The sequence below is a fragment of the Nerophis lumbriciformis genome, linkage group LG26 (assembly GCF_033978685.3).
Source record: "Nerophis lumbriciformis linkage group LG26, RoL_Nlum_v2.1, whole genome shotgun sequence".
Taxonomy (NCBI): domain Eukaryota; kingdom Metazoa; phylum Chordata; class Actinopteri; order Syngnathiformes; family Syngnathidae; genus Nerophis; species Nerophis lumbriciformis.
The window spans coordinates 10,431,504-10,451,119 of NC_084573.2; the positions used below are offsets into that span (position 1 = coordinate 10,431,504).

A 19,616-nucleotide genomic window follows, 5' to 3' on the forward strand; every position below is an offset into this window, starting at 1 on the left:
TCGTCTTTTTAGAGGCAGCCCCGTGGACCCCAGCAACCGCACCTTACAACAACCCCCATTTGTCTTTGTGTGTGTGTGTGTGTGTGTGTGTGTGTGTGTGTGTGTGTGTGTGTGTGTGTGTGTGTGTGTGTGTGTGTGTGTGTGTGTGTGTGTGTGTTTGTGTATATTGGTGTGTGTTATTGTGTATTTTTGTGTATGAGTGTGTATATTAGTATTTGTGTGTATGAGTGTGTATTGGGTTGCATTCTTTTGTATAAGTGTGTATAATAGTATTTGTGTGTATCGGTGTGCATTCTTGTGTATTATAGTGTATATTAGTATTTGTGTGTTAGTGTATATTTGTGTGTATAATAGTATTAGTGTGTATGAGTGTATATTAGTGTGTAGTTGTGTGTGTATTTGTTTGTATGAGTGTGAATTATTGTGTGTTATTGTGTATTTGTGTGTATATTAGTATTTGTGTGTATGAGTGTGTATTGGGGTGCATTCTTGTGTATTAGTGTGTATATTAGTATTTGTGTGTATTGATGTGCATTCGTGTGTATTAGTGTGTATTTGTGTGTATATTAGTATTTGTGTGTATTAGTGTATATTAGTGTGTATTTGTGTGTATGAGTGTGAATTATTGTGCGTTATTGTGTACGTGTGTGTATGAGTGTGAATATTAGTATTTGTGTGTATGAGTGTGTATTGGGGTGCATTCTTGTGTATTAGTGTGTATATTAGTATTCGTGTGTATTGGTGTGCATTCGTGTGTATTAGTGTGTATTTGTGTGTATATTAGTATTTGTGTGTATAAGTGTATATTAGTGTGTATTTGTGTGTATGAGTGTGAATTATTGTGCGTTATTGTACATTTGTGTGTATGAGTGTGTATATTAGTCTTTGTGTGTATATGAGTGTGTATTGGGTGCATTCTGGTGTATTAGTGTGTATAATAGTATTTGTGTGTATCGGTGTGCATTCTTGGGTATTAGTGTGTATATTAGTATTTGTGTGTGTTAGTGTATGTTTGTGTGTATATTAGTATTTGTGTGTATTAGTGTATATTAGTGTGTATTTGTGTGTGTATTTGTGTGCATGAGTGTGAATTATTGTGCGTTATTGTGTATTAGTGTGTATGAGTGTGTATTGGGGTGCATTCTTGTGTATTAGTGTGTATAATAGTATTTGTGTGTATCGGTGTGCATTCTTGTGTATTAGTTTGCATATTAGTATTTATGTGTGTTAGTGTATATTTGTGTGTATATTAGTATTAGTGTATATTAGTGTATATTAGAGTGTATTTGTGTGTGTATTTGTGTGTGTATTTGTGTGTATGAGTGTGAATTCTTGTGTGTTATTGTGTATTCGTGTGTATATAAGTATTTGTGTGTATGAGTGTATATTGGGGTGCATTCTTGTGTATTAGTGTGTACATTAGTATTTGTGTGTATGAGTGTGTATTGGGTGCATTATTGTGTATTAGTGTGTATATTAGTATTGGTGTGCATTCATGTGTATATTAGTATTTGTGTGTATTAGTGTGTATATTAGTATTTGTGTGTATTAGTGTGTATTTGTGTGTGTATTTGTGTGTATGAGTGTGTATATTAGTATTAGTGTATATGAGTGTGTATATTAGTATTAGTGTATATGAGTGTGTATATTAGTATGGGTGTGTATTGGGGTGCATTCTTGTGTATTAGTGTGTATATTAGTATTTGTGTGTATTGATGTGCATTCGTGTGTATTAGTGTGTATTTGTGTGTATATTAGTATTTGTGTGTATTAGTGTATATCAGTGTGTATTTGTGTGTATGAGTGTGAATTATTGTGCGTTATTGTGTACGCGCGTGTATGAGTGTGTATATTAGTATTTGTGTGTATGAGTGTGTATATTAGTATTTGTGTGTATGAGTGTGTATTGGGGTGCATTCTAGTGTATTAGTGTGTATATTAGTATTCGTGTGTATTAGTGTGCATTCGTGTGTATTAGTGTGTATTTGTGTGTATATTAGTATTTGTGTGTATAAGTGTATAGTAGTGTGTATTTGTGTGTGTATTTGCGTGTATGAGTGTGAATTATTGTGCGTTATTGTACATTTGTGTGTATGAGTGTGTATAATAGTATTTGTGTGTATGGGTGTGTATTGGGTGCATTCTTGTGTATTAGTGTGTATATTAGTATTTGTGTGTATTGGTGTGCATTCGCGTGTATTAGTGTGTATTTTTGTGTATATTAGTACTTGTGTGGATTAGTGTATATTAGTGTGTATGAGTGTGAATTATTGTGCGTTATTGTGTACGTGTGTGTATGAGTGTGTATATTTGTATTTATGTGTATGAGTGTCTATATTAGTGTTTGTCTATATTTGTGTGTATATTAGTATTAGTGTGAATTTGTGTGTACATTAGTATTTGTGTGTATTGGTGTGCATTCGTGTGTATGTGTGTGTATATTAGTGTTTGTGTGTATTAGTGTATAGTGGTGTGGGGATGCTCTCGGACCGATCCGTCCACTCTTAGTTGGAGAAGCTTCTAGACTCTTGACCAAAGCCCCTTGGGAAGATTAACATTCCTGTGGGAGTGGAGCACGTACATAAAAATAGTGAGATTATGACACACAACAACAAGTGTTGTCGCTACAAAACAACACAAGAAGTTGGCAGTTTCCTTCCTTACGGACGTTTAGCTGCCAGAATCTTTTTGTGAGGATTTATATTTAATCCTAAGTCTATTGTGCGCCATTCCTTCTCTATCTCCTCCCACTGCTTCCTCTGCAGCCTTTATCTTAAAGCAGGTTTGCTGTGTGTGCTGCTGCTGTTTGACCCGCGCATGTTTCCGATGCTCCGTGTTGACATTCTTCCAGGCTCGGCCCGCATTTCACATCGGCTGTTTTGTTTGCCTTCACTATTACGGGACACCCCCAGTTGTTATTTCGCACTTTGGAGGAACTTGCAAAATGCCGAAAAAAGACTTGAGGCTCGGTGGGGGAGAGGGGGCGGGGCTGTGAGTAAAGTCCAGCCAGGCTCCTGTCAGGCTGCCTTCTTCTGAAGCCACTTACTTACAACAACCCCCATTCATTTGTCTTACTCTGTGTGTGTGTGTGTGTGTGTGTGTGTGTGTGTGTGTGTGTGTGTGTGTGTGTGTGTGTGTGTGTGTGTGTGTGTGTGTAGGTGTGCGCGTGCGTGTATCACGGTGTATTGGTGTGTGTTATTGTGTAAATGTGTGTATGAGTATGCTTATTAGTATTTGTGTGTATGAGTGTATTCTTGTGTATTACTGTGTTTAATTACAAACCCCGTTTCCATATGAGTTGGGAAATTGTGTTAGATGTAAATATAAACGGAATACAATGATTTGCAAATCATTTTCAACCCATATTCAGTTGAATATGCTACAAAGACAACATATTTGATGTTCAAACTGATAAACTTTTTTTTTTTTTGCAAATAATCATTAACTTTAGAATTTGATGCCGGCAACACGTGACAATGAAGTTGGGAAAGGTGGCAATAAATACTGATAAAGTTGAGGAATGCTCATCAAACACTTATTTGGAACATCCCACAGGTGAGCAGGCAAATTGGGAACAGGTGGGTGCCATGATTGGGTATAAAAGTAGATTCCATGAAATGCTCAGTCATTCACAAACAAGGATGGGGCGAGGGTCACTACTTTGTCAACAAATGTGTGAGCAAATTGTTGAACAGTTTAAGAAAAACCTTTCTCAACCAGCTATTTGCAAGGAATTTAGGGATTTCACCATCTATGGTCCGTAATATCATCAAAATGTTCAGAGAATCTGGATAAATCACTGCACGTAAGCAGCTAAGCCCGTGACCTTCGATCCCTCAGGCTGTACTGCATCAACAAGCGACATCAGTGTGTAAAGGATATCACCACATGGGCTCAGGAACACTTCAGAAACCCACTGTCAGTAACTACAGTTGGTCGCTACATCTGTAAGTGCAAGTTAAAACTCTCCTATGCAAGGCAAAAACAGTTTATCAACAACACCCAGAAACGCCGTCGGCTTCGCTGGGCCTGAGCTCATCTAAGATGGACTGATCCAAAGTGGAAAAGTGTTCTGTGGTCTGACGAGTCCACATTTCAAATTGTTTTTGGAAACTGTGTACGTCGTGTCCTCCGGACCAAAGAGGAGAAGAACCATCAGGATTGTTATAGGCACAAAGTGTAAAAGCCAGCATCTGTGATGGTATGGGGGTGTATTAGTGCCCAAGACATGGGTAACTTACACATCTGTGAAGGCGCCATTAATGCTGAAAGGTACATACAGGTTTTGGAGCAACATATGTTGCCATCCAAGCAACGTTACCATGGACGCCCCTGCTTATTTCAGCAAGACAATGCCAAGCCACGTGTTACATCAACGTGGCTTCATAGTAAAAGAGTGCGGGTACTAGACTGGCCTGCCTGTAGTCCAGACCTGTCTCCCATTGAAAATGTGTGGCGCATTATGAAGCCTAAAATAGCACAACGGAGACCCCCGGACTGTTGAACAACATAAGCTGTACATCAAGCAAGAATGGGAAAGAATTCCACCTGAGAAGCTTAAAAAATGTGTCTCCTCAGTTCCCAATCGTTTACTGAGTGTTGTTAAAAGGAAAGGCCATGCAACACAGTGGTGAACATGCCCTTTCCCAACTACTTTGGCACGTGTTGCAGCCATGAAATTCTAAGTTAATTATTATTTGCAAAAAATAAATACATTTTATGAGTTTGAACATCAAATATGTTGTCTTTGTAGTGCATTCAATTGAATATGGGTTGAAAAGGATTTGCAAATCATTGTATTCCGTTTATATTTACATCTAACACAATTTCCCAACTCATATGGAAACAGGGTTTGTAGTATTTGTGTGTCAAGGTGTGCATTCTTGTGTATTAGATTGTATTTTTGTGTATTAGTATTTGTGTGTATTGGTGTATATTAGTGGTTAATAGTGTGTATGAGTGTGTATATTCATGTGTATTTGTGTGTATATTAGTATTTGTTTGTATATTAGTGTTTATTGGTGTGTATTGGTGTGAATTATTGTGCGTTATTGTGTATCGGTGTGTATGAGTGTGTATATTAGTATTTGTGTATATTAGTGTGTATTGGTGTGCATTCTTGTGTATTAGTGTGTATGAACGTGTATATTAGTATTTGTGTGTATTGGTGTGTATTTGAGTGTATATTAGTGTGCATTCTTGTGTATTAGTGTGTATATTAGTATTTGTATGTATGGGTGTGTATATTAGTGTGTATTGGTGTGTATATTAGTGTGTATTGGTGTGTATATTAGTATTTGTATGTATGGGTGTGTATATTAGTATGTATTGGGGTGCATTCTTGTGTATTAGTGCGTATATTGGTATTTGTGTGTATGGGTGTGTATATTAGTGTGTATTGGTGTGTATATTAGTGTGTAATGGGGTGCATTCTTGTGTATTAGTGTGTATACTAGTATTCGTGTGTATATTAGTGTGTATTGGTGTGAATTATTGTGCGTTATCGTGTCCTTGTGTGTATGAGTGTGTATATCAGTATTTGTGTGTATGAGTGTGTATATTAGTATTTGTGTATATTAGTGTGTACTGGTGTGCATTCTTGTGTATTAGTGTGTATGAACGTGTATTTTAGTATTTGTGTGTATTGGTGTGTATATTAGTGTGCATTCTTGTGCATTGGTGTGTATATTAGTATTTGTGTGAATGGGTGTGTATATTAGTGTGTATTGGGGTGCATTCTTGTGTATTAGTGTGTATATTAGTATTTGTGTGCGTGTGTGTGTGTGTGTGTGTATATTAGTGAGTATTGGTGTGTATATTAGTGTGTATTAGTGTGTATATTAGTGTGTATTGGGGTGCATTCTTGTGTATTAGTGTGTATATTAGTGTGTATTGGGGTGCATTCTTGTGTATTAGTGTGTATTTGTCTGTATAATAGTATTTGTGTGTATTGGTGCATATTAGTGTGTATGAGTGTGCATATTCATGTGTATCGTGTGTGTATATTAGTATTTGTGTGTATATTAGTGTGTATTGGTGTGAATTATTGTGCGTTATTGTGCAATTGTGTGCATGAGTGTGTATATTAATATTTGTGTATATTAGTGTGTATTGGTGTGCATTCTTGTTTATTAGTGTGTATGAACGTGTATATTAGTATTTGTGTGTATTGGTGTGTGTATTAGTATTTGTGTGTATGAGTGTGTATATTAGTATTTGTGTGTATGAGTGTGTATATTAGTGTGTATTGGGGTGCATTCTTGGGTATTAGTGTGTATATTAGTATGTGTGTGCAGTGGTGTGCATTCTTGTGTATTAGTGTGTATGAACGTGTATATTAGTATTTGTGTGTAAATTAGTGTGCATTCTTGTGTATTAGTGTGTATATTAGTATTTGTGTGTATATTAGTGTGTATTGGTGTGTATATTAGTGTGTATTAGGGTGCATTCTTGTGTATTAGTGTGTATATTAGTATTTGTGTGTAGTGGAGTGCATTATTATGTATTAGTGTGTAATTGTGTGTATTAGTGTGTAATTGTGTGTATTAGTATGTATATTAATGTGTTTTTGTGTGTATATTAAAGTTAAAGTTAAAGTGCCAACGATTGTCACACACACACTAGGTGTGGCGAAATTATTCTCTGCATTTGACCCATCCCCTTGATCACCCCCTGGGAGATGAGGGGAGCAGTGAGCAGCAGCGGTGGCTGCGCCCGGGAATAATTTTTGGTGATTTAACCCCCAATTCCAACCCTTGATGCTGATTAGTATTTGTGTGTATATTAGTGTGTATTGGTGTGAATTATTGTGTAATAGTGTGCATATTAGTGTGTATTTGTGTGTATTGGTGTGTATATTAGTGTGGATTTGTATGTATTGGTGTGTATATTAGTGTGTATTGGTGTGAATTAGTGTGTATTAGTGTGTATTTGTGTATGAGTGTGTATATTAGTGTGTATTGTGTGCATTGTTCACGAGTGTTTGTGTGTATTAATGTGTATTAATGTGTGTATTTGTGTTTATTAGTGTGTATAAATATGTATGTGTGTGTATTACTGTGCCCATGTTGTAGAAGTGAAACCTTTTTTAATAAACAAGTATTTGTATTTATGTGTGTTAGTGTAAATTACTGTGATTATTTGTGTTTATTTGTGTGTATCAGTGTTTATTAGTGTCTATTTGTGTGTATCAGTGTTTATTAGTATTTATTTGTGTGTATCAGTGTTTATTAGTGTCTAATTGTGTGTATCAGTGTTTATTAGTGTTTATTTGTGTGCATCAGTGTTTATTGGTGTGTATCAGTGTATATTAGTGTGTATCAGTTTATATTAGTGTTTATTGGTTTGTATCAGTGTTTATTGGTGTGTATTAGTGTGCATGTGTGTGTTGGTGTTTATTATTTTATATTAGTAGTGTATGTGTGTATTGGTGTGTTTTAGTGTGTGTGTTTGTGTGCGTGTATTAGTGTATATTAGTGTGCATGTGTGTGTTGGTGTTTGGTATTTTCTATTAGTAGTGTATGTGTGTATTGGTGTGTATTAGTGTATACTAGTGTGTGTTTGTGTGTATAGTACTGTGTATCTGTGTATTATTGTACAGTATATTACTGTGTGTGTGTGTGTGTATGGTGTGTAATAGTGTGTAAATGTGTGTATTGGCTCCGTATCAAAGTGTATTGGTGTGTATTGTGTACATGTGTGTGTGTGTCTCTCCAGTACACAAATCACACACTTGTTACGTTTTCTGAGACTCAACACAGACTTGACTCTTTTGTAATGGACGAGAACAACACAACTTGCATCACTTTTGTTAAATATGACACACACTCACATTCCAAGAAGGGTCATGTAAATATTTGTAATCTATTACTCTACTCCCACTGAACACAAGTTCACTGACTTCTCCACTATTTGGGCTTCTGTGTTGTGACTTATGTATTTATGAAACCTAGAAAGGTATGACTGCATGTATTTATGAACCCTAGAAAGGTATGACTGCGTGTATTTATGAAACCTAGAAAGGTATGACTGTGTGTATTTATGAAACCTAGAAAGGTATGACTGCATGTATGTATGAAACCTAGAGAAATATGACTGCTTGTATTTATGAAACCTAGAAAGGTATGACTGCATGTATTTATGAACCCTAGAAAGGTATGACTGCGTGTATTTATGAAACCTAGAAAGGTATGACTGCGTGTATTTATGAAACCTAGAAAGATATGACTGCATGTATGTATGAAACCTAGAGAAATATGACTGCTTGTATTTATGAAACCTAGAAAGGTATGACTGCATGTATGTATGAAACCTAGAGAAGTATGACTGCATGTATTTATGAAACCTAGAAGGGTATGACTGCATGTATTTATGAAACCTAGAAAGGTATGACTGCGTGTATTTATGAAACCTAGAAAGGTATGACTGCGTGTATTTATGAAACCTAGAAAGGTATGACTGCGTGTATTTACGAAACCTAAAGAGGTATGACTGTGTGTATTTATGAAACCTAGCAAGGTATGACTGTGTGTATTTATGAAACCTAGCAAGGTATGACTGTGTGTATTTATGAAACCTAGAAAGGTATGACTGTGTATTTATGAAACCTAGAAAGGTATGACTGTGTGTATTTATGAAACCTAGAAAGGTATGACTGTGTGTATTTATGAAACCTAGAAAGGTATGACTGCGTGTATTTATGAAACCTAGAAAGGTATGACTGCGTGTATTTACAAAACCTAGAAAGGTATGACTGCGTGTATTTACGAAATCTAAAGAGGTATGACTGTGTGTATTTATGAAACCTAGCAAGGTATGACTGTGTGTATTTATGAAACCTAGAAAGGTATGACTGTGTATTTATGAAACCTAGAAAGGTATGACTGTGTATTTATGAAACCTAGAAAGGTATGACTGTGTGTATTTATGAAACCTAAAAAGGTATGACTGTGTGTATTTCTGAAACCTAGAAAGGTATGACTGTGTGTATTTATGAAACCTAGAAAGGTATGACTGCATGTATTTATGAAACATACAAAGGTATGACTGCATGTATTTACGAAACCTAAAGAGGTATGACTCCGTGTATTTATGAAACCTGGAAAGGTATGACTGTGTGTATTTATGAAACCTGGAAAGGTATGACTGTGTGTATTTATGAAACCTAGAAAGGTATGACTGCGTGTATTTATGAAACCTAGAAAGGTATGACTGCGTGTATTTATGAAACCTAGAAAGGTATGACTGCGTGTATTTATGAAACCTAGAAAGGTATGACTGCGTGTATTTATGAAACCTAGAAAGGTATGACTACATGTATTTATGAAACATAGAAAGGTATGACTGCGTGTAATTATGAAACCTAGAAAGGCATGACTGCATGTATTTATGAAACCTAGAAAAGTATGACTGCGTGTATTTGTGAAACCTAGAAAGGTATGACTGTGTGTATTTATGAAACCTACAACAGTATGACTGCATGTACAGTATTTATGAAACCTAGAAAGGTATGACTGCGTGTATTTATGAAACCTAGAAAGGTACAACTGCATGTATTTGTGAAACCTAGAAAGGTATGACTGCATGTATTTATGAACCCTAGAAAGGTATGACTCCATGTATTTATATAACCTAGAAAAGTATGACTGCATGTATTTATGAACCCTAGAAAGGTATGACTGCAAGTATTTATAAAACCTAGAAAGGTATGACTGCGTCTATTTATGAAACCTAGAGAGGTATGACTGCGTGTATTTATGAAACCTAGAAAGGTATAACTGCATGTATTTATGAAACCTTGAGAAGTATGACTGCATGTATTTATGAAACATACAAAGGTATGACTGCATGTATTTATGAAACCTAGAAAGGTATGACTCCATGTATTTATATAACCTAGAAAAGTATGACTGCATGTATTTATGAACCCTAGAAAGGTATGACTGCAAGTATTTATAAAACCTAGAAAGGTATGACTGCGTCTATTTATGAAACCTAGAGAGGTATGACTGCGTGTATTTATGAAACCTAGAAAGGTATAACTGCATGTATTTATGAAACCTTGAGAAGTATGACTGCATGTATTTATGAAACATACAAAGGTATGACTGCATGTATTTATGAAACCTAGAAAGGTATGACTGTATGTATGTATGAAACCTAGAGAAATATGACTGCCTGTATTTATGAAACCAAGAGAGGTATGACTGCTTGTATTTATGAAACCTACAAAGGTATGACTGTGTGTATTTATGAAACCTAGAAAGGTATGACTGCATGTATGTATGAAACCTAGAGAGGTATGACTGCTTGTATTTATGAAACCTAGAAAGGTATGACTGTGTGTACTTATAAAACATAGAAAAGTATGACTGCATGTATGTATGAAACCTAGAAAGGTATGACTGCGTGTATTTATGAAACCTAGAAAGGTATGACTGCATGTATTTGTGAAACCTAGAAAGGTATGACTGCATGTATTTATGAACCCTAGAAAGGTATGACTGCATGTATTTATGAAACCTAGAAAGGTATGGCTGCGTGTATTTATGAACCCTAGAAAGGTATGACTGCCTCCCACAACAGTCAAGTTGCAGCCGATAAAAAGGACAAGCAGCAGCAAATCAAAGGTTTCCGTGACAAACATGAATATGGAAACATAAACGTTTGCTGCGCCTTGTGTCACCTGATCAAACAGCGACACTTGATGTCCTCTCACTGTTGTGTTGGAAGTGATGTCGCCGGGCGGGGTGCAAAGGAAGTCGTTACAGTCATTATCCTTATCGTCTTCTTGTCCTGTTTCAGTCTCCTCTCTCACGACACAACACTCGTGCTCACTTTGGAATAAAAGTCATGGAGAAGTAAACAAGAATCAGTCATTGCAGTTCAGTTCTGCTCTTATGTTGGTGAGTAGTACTTTGTTGAAAAGTGCAAAGTACTGCAGGCCTTTTCAACCTTTTTTTGAGCCAAGGCACATATTTTTCATTGAAAAAATCTGGAGTCGAACGTTAAAAAATGATTTCAGTAGCCTATTTTGACAACAAATAAAAATAACTGACGCAATTGTTCCATATGAATTCAAAACATAATCATCCATGCATCACTAATTATCTTGTCCCAAAGTTCTGTACCTTATTTTGAGTTTTTTGGCCGTTTTCCTGTGTGCAGTGTTGTAGTTCCTGTGTTGCGCTCTTATTTTGGTGGCTTTTCCCTGCATTGTTGGTGTTTTCCTGTAGCAGCTTCACGCCTTCCTTTGAGCACCATTCCCCGCACCTGCATGAAAAAATTCAAAATTAAAACTTTATGTCAACAGATTTAAAGTTAGTCTATAGATATTTTAGCATTTTAAAATATATATATTTTAAATATACAAGTCATGTTTTAAATATTTTAAAATGCTAAAATATCTATATGATGTATTTCTAACAAGACACCCTTTTTGGGTCCCTGGGAGCTTTAGTGTGATTTTTTTTTTCTTGACTGTCACTACTCAAAAAATAATAATGAATCAAAATCAATGTTATGAATTATTGAAGGCTACAATTAAGTCACATCAAGTATTCCACTTTGGAAATTTTGGGGGAAAATATAAGTCTTTTTGCTATAAAAAAAACAACAAAAAACAGTTTTCTTTGAAAATCAGTTTTTACCTTGAAAATCAGTTTTTGCCTTGAAAATCAATTTTTACCTTGAAAATCAGTTTTTGCCTTGAAAATCAACTTTTACCTTGAACATCAGTTTTTGCCTTGAAAATCAGGTTTTTTTGCCTTGAAAATCAGGTTTTTTTGCCTTGGAATTTTGTTTTTAACCTTGAAAATCTTTTTTTACCTTGAAAATCATTTTTACCTTGAAAATCCACTTTTATCTTGAAAATCAGGTTTTACCTCGAAAATCAGGTTTTACCTTGAAAATCAGTTTTTACCTTGAAAATCAGGTTTTGCCTTGAAAATCAGGTTTTTTTGCCTTGAAAATTAGTTTAGCTTTAGTGTGATTTTTTTACTCAAAAATAATGAATCAAAATCAATGTTATGAATTATTGAAGGCTACAATTAAGTCACATCAAATATTGGACATATTTGACATTTTGGGGAAAAATATAACAGATTTAGTGTTTTTGCTATAAAAAAAAAGTTTTCTTTGACAAAAGAGCATAAAACATAAAAAATAAAACATTGAAACTTTAGGTCAATGGATATATCTGAAGTTAGTCTATTGATAGTTTAGCGTTTTAAAATATATTAAAAAAATGTATATAAGTCATATATAATTTTTTTGTATATTTTAAAACACTAAAATATCTATTTAACTTATTTTTAACAGACACCCTTTTTAGGTCCCTGAGACTTTTAGTGTGATTTTTTTTCCCACACGGTCAATGTTTAAAAAATAATAATGAATCAAAATCAATGTTGTGAATTAATTATTGACCTATTTTAAATTTAACATTCCACTTTGAACATTTTGGGAGAAAATAACATATTTTGTGTTTTTGCTCTAAAAAAACAAAAGAGCATAAAACAAAATAAAATTTAAAAAATAACTTTATGTCAATGGATAGATCTGAAGTTAAACTATGGATATTTTAGCGTTTTGAAATATTTTAAATAATTAATATAAGTCATATATATATTTAAAAAAAATACTATGAATTGCTAATATACCTAAATGACTTATTTTTAACAGACACCTTTTTTTGGTCCCCGGGAGCTTTAGTGTGATTTGTTTTTTTCCAGACTGTCACTACTCAAAAAATAATAATGAATCAAAATCTATGTTATGAATTATTGAAAGCTACAATTAAGTCACATCAAATATTCCACTTTGGACTTTTTGGGGGAAAAATATATTTAAAAAAATAATATAAGTCATATATGATTTTTTGGTATATTTTAAAACGCTAAAATATCTATATGATTTATTTTTAACAGACACCCTTTTTTGGTCCCCGAGACTTTAAGTCTGATTTTTTTTCCCACACGGTCATTATTTAAAAAATAATAATGAATCAAAATCAATGTTGTTATGAATTATTGACCTGTTTAAAGCTCTAATTACTTCACATCAATTATTCCACTTTATAATATAACAGATTTTGTGTTTTTGCTCTAAAAAAAACCTGTTTTTTTTTGACAAAAGAGCATAAAACATAAAATGAAAATAATAATAACTATGTCAATGGATAAATGTGGAGTTAAACTATGGATATTTTAGCATTTTAAAATATTTAAAATAATATAAGTCATATATATATATATATATATATATATTTTTTAATATTATGAACCGCTAAAATACTTAAATTACTCATTTTTAACAGACACCCTTTTTTCTTGGTCCCCGGGAGCTTTAGTGGGGGTTTTTTACACTGTCATTGCTCAAAAAATAATAATGAATCAAAATCAACGTTGTATTGAATTATTTATTTATTATTTTAATTTTTTATTTATTATTTTAGGCTCCAATTACTTTACATGAAATATTACACTTGGGACTTTTTTAGGGGGAAATATCGCATATTTTGTGTTTTTGCTATATTAAAACAGTGTTTCCTTTGGCAAAAGAGCCTAAAACATAAAATATACATATAACTTTATGTCAATGGACGGATCTGAAGTTAATCTATCGATATTTTAGGGTTTTAAAATGTTTGAAATTTTTTTTTTCATATTTTAATATTTCAAAACGCTGCCCTCAATTTTGTTGACCACATAACTTTCCGCCAGAAGGTCTTATCTTTGTCCATGTGATGTCAGATGAAACAAAAATGGAGCTGTTTGGCCACAATACCCAGCAATATGTTTGGAGGAGAAAAGGTGAGGCCTTTAATCCCAGGAACACCATACCTACCGTCAAGCATGGTGGTGGTAGTATTATACTCTGGGCCTGTTTTGCTGCCAATAGAACTGGTGCTTTACAGAGAGTAAATGTGACAATGAAAAAGGAGGATTACCTCCAAATTCTTCAGGACAACCTAAAATCATCAGCCCGGAGGTTGGGTCTTGGGCGCAGTTGGGTGTTCCAACAGGACAATGACCCCAAACACACATCAAAAGTGGTAAAGGAATGGCTAAATCAGGCTAGAATGAAGACTTTAGAATGGCCTTCCCAAAGTCCTGACTTAAACAAGTGGACAATGCTGAAGAAACAAGTCCATGTCAGAAAACCAACACATTTAGCTGAACTGCACCAATTTTGTTAAGAGGAGTGGTCAAAAATTCAAGCAGAAGCTTGTGGATGGCTACCAAAAGTGCCTTATTGCAGTGAAACTTGCCAAGGGACATGTAAGCAAATATTAACATTGATGTATGTATACTTTTGACCCAGCACATTTGCTCACATTTTCAGTAGAACCATAATAAATTCATAAAAGAAGCAAACTTCATGAATGTTTTTGTGACCAATAAGTATGTGCTCCAATCACTCTATCACAAAAAAAACAAGAGTTGTAGAAATGATTGGAAACTCAAGACAGCCATGACATTATGTTCTTTACAAGTGTATGTCAACTTTTGATCGCAACTGTATATTACTTATATATATGTTTTAAACATTTTAAAAACGCTGAAATATCTAGATTCAATATTTTGTCTAAATAATAAAAGTCAGGTGCTTGACTGCATCAAAGTCTTTGGGCTGCACACTTGGCAGCCGTCGCTTTAACGAGCCGAAAAGCAACACTTTGACGGGAAGAAAGAAGTCCTTTGTGTGTTTTCTGTGTCTGAGGGAAAAAGGAGACGAGGGAATGGAAGTTGATTTCCTGGGCTGCACGTTGGAAGGGAGGAGCCAAGTGAAGCAAGGGAGAAAGTACGTTTCTAGTCAAACTGAAACTCAAGCAAAGCCAACACTTTCTTTTTGCTGCTTAAGATTTGACTTTCTTAAAAGCACGTCTTTGTCCTTTGCAGATGTGCACAAGTCTGCTAAAAAGCAAGTTATTACTATATATATTACTAATATTGTTACTTGAGACGTGTTATATGGTAACAAATACATCAATATTACTAATATTGTTACATTAGACGTGTTATAGGGTAACAAATACATCAATATTACTAATATTGTTACATTAGACGTGTTATAGGGTAACAAATACATCAATATTACTAATATTGTTACTTTAAACATGTTATATGGCAACAAATACATCAATATTACTAATATTGTTACATTAGACGTGTTATAGGGTAACAAATACATCAATATTACTAATATTGTTACTTTAGATGTGTTACGTGGTAACAAATACATCAATATTACTAATATTGTTACTTTGGTGGTGTTACGTGGTAACAAATACATCAATATTACTAATATTGTTACTTTAGACGTGTTACGTGATAACAAATACGTCAATATTACTAATATTGTTACCTTAGACGTGTTATAAGGTAACAAATACATCAATATTACTAATATTGTTACTTTAGACGTGTTACGTGGTAACAAATACATCAATATTACTAATATTGTTACTTGAGACATGTTATATGGTAACAAATACATCAATATTACTAATATTGTTACATTAGACGTGTTATAGGGTAACAAATACATCAATATTACTAATATTGTTACATTAGACGTGTTATAGGGTAACAAATACATCAATATTACTAATATTGTTACATTAGACGTGTTATAGGGTAACAAATACATCAATATTACTAATATTGTTATTTTAAACATGTTATATGGCAACAAATACATCAATATTACTAATATTGTTACATTAGACGTGTTATAGGGTAACAAATACATCAATATTACTAATATTGTTACTTTAGATGTGTTACGTGGTAACAAATACATCAATATTACTAATATTGTTACTTTGGTGGTGTTACGTGGTAACAAATACATCAATATTACTAATATTGTTACTTTAGACGTGTTATAGGGTAACAAATACATCAATATTACTAATATTGTTACATTAGACGTGTTACTAATATTGTTACATTAGACGTGTTATAAGATAACAAATACATCAATATTACTAATATTGTTACATTAGACGTGTTATAGGGTAACAAATACATCAATATTACTAATATTGTTATTTTAAACATGTTATATGGCAACAAATACATCAATATTACTAATATTGTTACTTTAGACGTGTTACGTGGTAACAAATACATCAATATTACTAATAGTGTTACTTGAGACATGTTATATGGTAACAAATACATCAATATTACTAATATTGTTACATTAGACGTGTTATAGGGTAACAAATACATCAATATTACTAATATTGTTACATTAGACGTGTTACTAATATTGTTACATTAGACGTGTTATAGGGTAACAAATACATCAATATTAATAATATTGTTACATTAGACGTGTTATAGGGTAACAAATACATCAATATTACTAATATTGTTATTTTAAACATGTTATATGGCAACAAATACATCAATATTACTAATATTGTTACTTTAGATGTGTTACGTGGTAACAAATACATTAATATTACTAATATTGTTACTTTGGTGGTGTTACGTGGTAACAAATACATCAATATTACTAATATTGTTACTTTGGTGGTGTTACGTGGTAACAAATACATCAACATTACTAATATTGTTACTTTAGACGTGTTACGTGGTAACAAATACGTCAATATTACTAATATTGTTACCTTAGACGTGTTATAAGGTAACAAATACATCAATATTACTAATATTGTTACTTTAGACTTGTTACGTGGTAACAAATACATCAATGTTACTAATATTGTTACTTTAGACGTGTTACGTGGTGACAAATACATCAATATTACTAATATTGTTACTTCAGATGTGTTACGTGGTAACAAATACATCAGTATTACTAATATTGTTACTTTGGATGTGTTACGTGGTAACAAATACATCAATATTACTAATATTGTTACTTTAGATGTGTTACGTGGTAACAAATACATCAATATTACTAATATTGTTACTTTGGTGGTGTTGCGTGGTAACAAATACATCAATATTACTAATATTGTTACATTAGACGTGTTATAGGGTAACAAATACATCAATATTACTAATATTGTTACTTTAGATGTGTTACGTGGTAACAAATACATCAATATTACTAATATTGTTACATTAGACGTGTTATAGGGTAACAAATACATCAATATTACTAATATTGTTACTTTAGATGTGTTACGTGGTAACAAATACATCAATATTACTAATATTGTTACATTAGACGTGTTATAGGGTAACAAATACATCAATATTGCTAATATTGTTACTTTAGACGCGTTAAGTGTTAACAAATACATCAATATTAATAATATTGTTACTTGAGCCGTGTTATAGGGTAACAAATACATCAATATTAATGATATTGTTACTTTAGACGCGTTAAGTGGTAACAAATACATCAATATTACTAATATTGTTACTTTAGACGTGTTACGTGGTGACAAATACATCATTATTACTAATAGAGTTACTTAAGACGTCTTACGTGATAACAAATACATCAATATTACTAATAGTGTTACTTTAGACGTGTTACGTGGTAACAAATACGTCAATATTACTAATATTGTTACCTTAGACGTGTTATAAGGTAACATATACATCAATATTACTAATATTGTTACTTTAGACTTGTTACGTGGTAGCAAATACGTCAATATTACTAATATTGTTACTTTGGTGGTGTTACGTGGTAACAAATACATCAATATTACTAATATTGTTACTTTAGACGTGTTACGTGGTAACAAGTACGTCAGTATTACTAACAGTGTTACTTCAGACGTGTTACGTGGTAACAAATACATCAATAGTACTAATATTGTTACTTTAGACATGCTATGTGGCAACAAATACACCAATATTACTAATATTGTTACTTTAGACGTGTTATAGGGTAACAAGTACATCTACTTTAGACATGCTATGTGGTAACAAATACATCAATATTACTAATATTGTTACTTTAGACGTGTTAAAGGGTAACAAATACATCAATATTACTAACATTGTTACTATAGACGTGTTACGTGGTAACAAATACATCACTATTACTAACAGTGTTACTTTAGACGTGTTACGTGGTAACAATTACATCAATATTACTAATATTGTTACTTTAGACATGCTATGTGGCAACAAATACGTTAATATTACTAATATTGTTACTTTGGTGGTGTTACATGGTAACAAATACATCACTATTACTATTACTATTACTTAAGACGTGTTACGGGATAACAAATACATCAATATTACTAATATTGCTACTTTAGACGTGTTATAGGGTAACAAATACATCAATATTACTAATATTGTTACTTTATACGTGTTATAGGGTAACAAATACATCAATATTACTAATATTGCTACTTTAGACGTGTTAAAGGGTAACAAATACATCAATATTACTAATATTGTTACCATAGACGTGTTACGTGGTAACAAATACGTTACTATTACTAATAGTTACTTTAGACGTGTTACGTGGTAACAAATACATAAATTTTACTAATATTGTTACTAATGAATTAATCAATTAATTCCATGTATTGTGTTGTAATATTTTCTCTATAATATACAATATGTTCTTGCTGTTTTGCCTCAAACGGGAATGTGAACTTTTTTTTAGATTTTCTCTTATCATTCACCATCCTTATGTAAGACAAGAAGACTTTTTCAAGTTTTTCATGCATTCTCAGTCGTAAAATATGGCAAGTAAGAGGTGGCTAACGACGCAGCTAATGAGAGTAAACTATAGTGCCCATAAAAGCCTCTTAAAAATATAGATTAAACGTGCCAACAATACTCCATTTACATATCGTGACCAGAATATGAAGAAGTATTAGCAATGCTGTTGTTGTAATTGTTATATACTTCCTCATGCTGCTATATTGACATATTGAGCTCAAAATACGTAAATATTAAAAGTTATTATGAATATTACTACATGACATATACACTTACAGTGTGTATATAAAACCTTGATGGAGGTTTTTAGAGCACTTTACAGGCGGAATGGAGCGATTCCAATTGTCCCCACTGTTAGTTGAATCTTGCTAGCGTTTCTATGTGAGTTAGAATACATAAGAAGAAAAACATAAGTGTTCTAGTGTGACATAAGGACTGAGGAGTGAAGACACACCAAGAACACAAAGCTCAGCATTCATGTTCAGGTCCTCTGCATGGCGAGCAGCGCACACACCTCTGATGTTTATGCAAACACTTTTCAGCGTGCGATATTCATTGATTCATACACGTGGACAGTACAGTAGTGTTCGCAGCCTTTCAGTGAAGCCAAAGAAAAAAATTTAGCACTTTAGTTCTTTCAGCGCATTTTTGAACAAGCGACTCATTTGTTTACTTTAAAAGTGTAAAGACTTGCTTTGTGTTTTCACTGCACACACTTTTTACTTCTACTTTTGGAACCATACATTCAACTAATATAGCAGCTCCTTATATATACATGTGTATATATACACACACACACACACACACACACACACATATATATATATATATATATATATATATATATATATATATATATATATATATATATATATATGTATATATATATATATATATATATATATATATGTATATATATATATATATATATATATATAT

At 33.0% G+C, this 19,616-nt stretch overlaps 1 protein-coding gene across 1 annotated transcript in view; it reads right to left on the reverse strand.

The window, feature by feature from the left end:
- Positions 1 to 10,779, reverse strand: part of emilin1a (elastin microfibril interfacer 1a) — a 135,928-nt gene extending 125,149 nt beyond the window's left edge. Inside the window, exon 1 of the mRNA XM_061987408.2 lies at positions 10,685 to 10,779. The gene's annotated coding sequence lies outside the window, so the exon portion shown is untranslated. The remainder of the gene's footprint in view (positions 1 to 10,684) is intronic.
- Positions 10,780 to 19,616: the final 8,837 nt, after the last annotated feature.